The sequence below is a fragment of the Mastomys coucha genome, unplaced genomic scaffold (assembly GCF_008632895.1).
Source record: "Mastomys coucha isolate ucsf_1 unplaced genomic scaffold, UCSF_Mcou_1 pScaffold16, whole genome shotgun sequence".
NCBI classification, from domain to species: domain Eukaryota; kingdom Metazoa; phylum Chordata; class Mammalia; order Rodentia; family Muridae; genus Mastomys; species Mastomys coucha.
In genome coordinates this window covers 95440346-95444693 of record NW_022196898.1, presented here as the reverse complement: position 1 = coordinate 95444693, position 4348 = coordinate 95440346, and the positions used below count along the sequence as shown (strand labels likewise).

Here is a 4348-nt window from a genome sequence, read left to right as displayed (position 1 = left end):
CTGATGAGCAATTGCCTCTGGGAATGTGAAACAAGAGGAAGAAATAATGGGGCATGCAGCAGCCTTCTACTGAAGGGAGACATAAATCAATAGATTATTTAGAACCTAGGTGAGACGGTGGGTGCAGACAGCCCAAAATAGTTTTCCTTCCTTTTAAAGTAATTTTACACATCACACTGATGCCATGGAATGTCCACTTGGAGAAATAGCCAGTGTTCCTCAACCTGGAGTCTGGGAATCATTTTAGCATGCTTCATTTCATTTGTTAGGCTGCTTGTGCATGTAGTTTTGTTTAAAATAAATATGAACTATCTTTGATTTATTTTTTAAAAAAATCACATATTCAAATACACAGCTTCAAAATTTAAATGAATATATTCTTTCAAGATTTTAGAAAATGGGGTAAGAATTGGGAGGAAGGAAGTTTGAGAAAATTCTCCAGATAAAGGGCATGGATCTTATCAATTTTACAACCTTAGAAGGTTCTTCACATTTGGGGCTTTTATTTTAATATTGAGCTGAAATAAACAGTGAGAGGGCAAATCATATTACAGAGTATAAGATATTTGAAAACGTTTCCCATGATTAAATCCACGTTTTCTTCCCTTAAAAAATGCTTGCAAAAGATGGCAAACTGATCACCCCAGAAAAATCTGCTTTCTATTAATGGAGCAGCTTTGACTCTCCATCTGCTCCCACAGGTAGGAGGGTTTTGTGTTGCTGAATGATAACACGTTCAGAAGGTGTGCTGAGTGACAACAGAACAAGAGAGATAGAAAGTCCCAGACCACCATAGCAAGCCACTCCCATCATGGCGAGTTGCCGCCCATCAAGGCAGCGAGCTCAGGGTGACAAGCCACATGACTACTGAAGCAGGCGAAACTAAGATACTTTCAAATAAGGAGTTCTAGCTTCTCTGATCTCATGGTCTATGCTGTCATCATAGCAAGAAAACAACCATACACAAATAGGTACCGCTGAGTTCTTACAAAACAAAGAGATAGCAGGCTGGGTCTGTTGTGTGGGATACTCTTTGTGGTCGCTTGTCTAACATGGCAATAAATTACACATAAAGTATTTTGTTTCTTCAAAATATTTGAAAGATTTTGAACAATATGATGGAATACTTAGGGCCTCTAACTTCATAAAAGAGGTCAATTTAGTTCATTAGTTATGAAATTCAAGAACCTTTTGCTGACGTTGGCCCAGTCCTGAGCTGCATTCTATCACCATGGAGACAGTAAGAAGGAAGCCTTTGGAAACAGGCAGGCGATGGCCGTTGGAACCAGGAGAGAAGAGAATCCTTGAAGGAGACCCTGTAACCCTCCTGAATGAAGTCCATAACCATAGACGGATGGCACATCATTTTAGCATTACACCACTTTTACTGGTGTAAAACCTGGTGAAGGTTCTACAGTGACACCTTCAGCAGGACATAAAGTCCAAAGCTGGTAAGACCCAGATGTGTTTCAGTGCAGAGATTGAAAACTAAGATTTCCCGTTTTCTAAGGAATACACAATTGCTTCCAATTTGAGAAAGAACCAGAAGCTAGTCATCTTTATTCAGTCATATGCGGACTTTGTAACCTTTAAAATATTACATTCTCCACTATTACTTCAAAATTTTCCTCTTCTCCAAATTTGTAGCACCCAAAGTAAAGTGGAGACATGGGAAATTTGTAGGGTACTGAAGTAAGGATGGAGAAATGCAGATGAAATAGGTCCGAAATGACCATATTTTCTGTAAATCTCATTACTGGCTTACCTAGCTGTCTCAACCACCCAGAAAACTGCCACCTATATTTTGTTTTTCTACCTCATGCATTTTATACTTATCTAAATAGGGAATCACCATAATTGTTTTAATTTAAGAATGGGAAACACAGTGGGGTGGGTATGGACAGGCACAGATTAATTGTAGTAAATAACCCTTTTGCTGAAATTTGCTGAATCCAAAAATTTTGACAAAAAGAAATAAGTGAATATCAAGCATGTCAGCTTTGTTGCCTGAGCAGAAAAACCCAAGGTTCAGTATACCAACAGAAAACTGTAGCTCACGCCTGTGACATGACCCACCAATGTGTGCGTTGGTTGATAACACATTCTTCTCTATGCCTCTAGACCCAATGGTACCCTGCATTTTGTAAGAGAATGGTAGAATATGGGAAACACAATTTTACCCTTTCAAACATCTGCTATTGTGCAATTTAAAAAGAGATAAATAAAGCCAATATTCACATATTATTATAAAAATAGTAGGCACGAGTGAAGAAAAATCCCTGTATTTAATGTGGAGATGACACCTTTTCAAGGAAAAAAAATGAAGTGACAAAGCAGGGATAAAAAAAAAAAAATTGGAGAAACTTTCAAAAAATTGCTTTAAAGCTAAAAAAAAAAAATTAGGAAGAAAATTCCTAACTCTATCTTGAAAATGTAAAATTTGTTCCTTTTTATTTCGCTCTGTCAAGTGAAAATACCACCCATATAATTATTAGGTTCCTACCTCACTTGATATCAAATGAATTGTTATATTGTAAAAATTTCCATTTAAAAAGGAGTAGAACATAAGTTTGGTTGATTAGATCATTTAGGTCTGACTAGTAATAAAGTCAAAACCAAAACTATTTTTAAAATTACTTGGTTTCCTTTAATGATTGCCACAAGTCCTTTGTGAGATGGCATGCCACAGAAATTTAACATGAGGTATTTTCTTCCAGACCTTACACACATCATATAAAGGCCATAAAATGACTCTACAATACAGATGCAATGAAACCACTCAAACATTTTACTGGTATTTGATAACATTCCAGGTAACTTATTTTGAAATCGTTGGTGAGTCTATCTCTCTCTTCTCAACCAACTTGTAGACAGTGTACCTAGCTAGCTGTGTCATACAACTTTTATTTGGTTGATTTTCTTGGGTCAACAATTAGGTCAACATTTAACACATAAATATTTGTAATAAAGCAGTTTGTGTGCAGTGTTTAAAAACTACGAGTTTCTGTTAAATTCACATTTGCACTTCACCTACTTAAACATTTATAGTCACTATTTCACAGATATAGTTATAGACGAGTATACATGAGCATCAGAGTTCGGTGATCTTTGAGCACCTGTTCTCTTCTCCTTAAATATTAATAATTATTGGTTTTGGGCAATTATTTAATTTTTCAGCCTTACCTGGGCTTTGCCAGAGGTACGCCTTAGCCAATTACTGCATAGAGTTCCACAAGGTGAGCAGCTTTAATTTTTGTCCAGTGTATCTTCACAGTTCTTCTTGGCTGCCCTGCTTTCCTCCAGCTGCTCGGTAGACATCATCTCAGGAGGCTCAACCGCAGCTGGCCCACCATGACTGTGCAGCAGAGAGCAACAGTCCCGGAAGTGTGAAAAGTACAGAGGTCTTAAGTGGTTATGTGAAGGACTACACATAATCAGAAAACAATCATCTGTCCTCCTGCAGTCAGACAACAGTTTTGTTTGCTTATATACATATATAATTAAATAATATGCTTATGCAAATGTGTAATAAAAACACTCTGCCTGATGCTATGCACTCATAATAGACTAAATGTGAGTGTTCTCTGAGCAATGCAATCACCAACAGTAAGTCTAGTAAGGGTCCCAGTAGATGGCCTTAGGGCTCCTAGGGTTAGATAAACCTTGATGCAGCGATGCCACTGCGGGAGAGAAGGCACCATATTCGTTAGTGCGCTTGAGCTCTCTGGAAGACTCTGTCTTCTTAATTCGAAATCTTTGCCATTTCTTTAAAGCCCTCCTCTTGGCGTATCTGCATTTTTATCTGCCTCTTGCCCTTTGCTTTCAAATTGCTTTTCCTTCAATCCCACCCTGAATATAAATTACAGCTGCCTTCTGTGTGGTCCCATAGCAGCGCGTTTTTCCTAAAAGGTGGCAATGATTAAAAACAGTGAGACTGCCTGTTGGTGTTCATGAGCGGAAGCCTTCTTAAAGTCATGGCCTGTGCCGGGTAAGTGAAGGCTTGATGGATGTTATTGGAAAAATTAATGAATGCCTGCCATCATACCAGAATATATATATATATATAAATTTCCTTACTAAATGCCCTGACTTTCCCATTCTAAGCTTCCTTATCTACTCTATAGAATTCTAAAGCTTTTGTAATTTTTCCATTTCATTTTAACTGGAGTGCTTCCCTTTCTTATAGTTACTCAAATAACAAACTATCATTTTAAAATTAATTTGATTAATCAATATATTCATATATTTCACCAAACTTGAGATATAACATTTAGAAATTTAAACCATATTTATTTTGTGTATATAAGTGTTTTTCTGCATGTGTCTGTGTACCTGCTGTATAAGGCTC

The 4348-nt window shown here is 37.2% G+C and overlaps 1 long non-coding RNA gene across 1 annotated transcript; it reads left to right on the top strand.

Annotated features, from left to right (window-relative positions):
- Nucleotides 1-1253: 1253 nt before the first annotated feature.
- Nucleotides 1254-3565, top strand: LOC116094387. The gene is made up of 2 exons (XR_004120078.1): nucleotides 1254-1451; nucleotides 3262-3565. It is a non-coding gene; the product is annotated as an uncharacterized LOC116094387 (long non-coding RNA).
- Nucleotides 3566-4348: the final 783 nt, after the last annotated feature.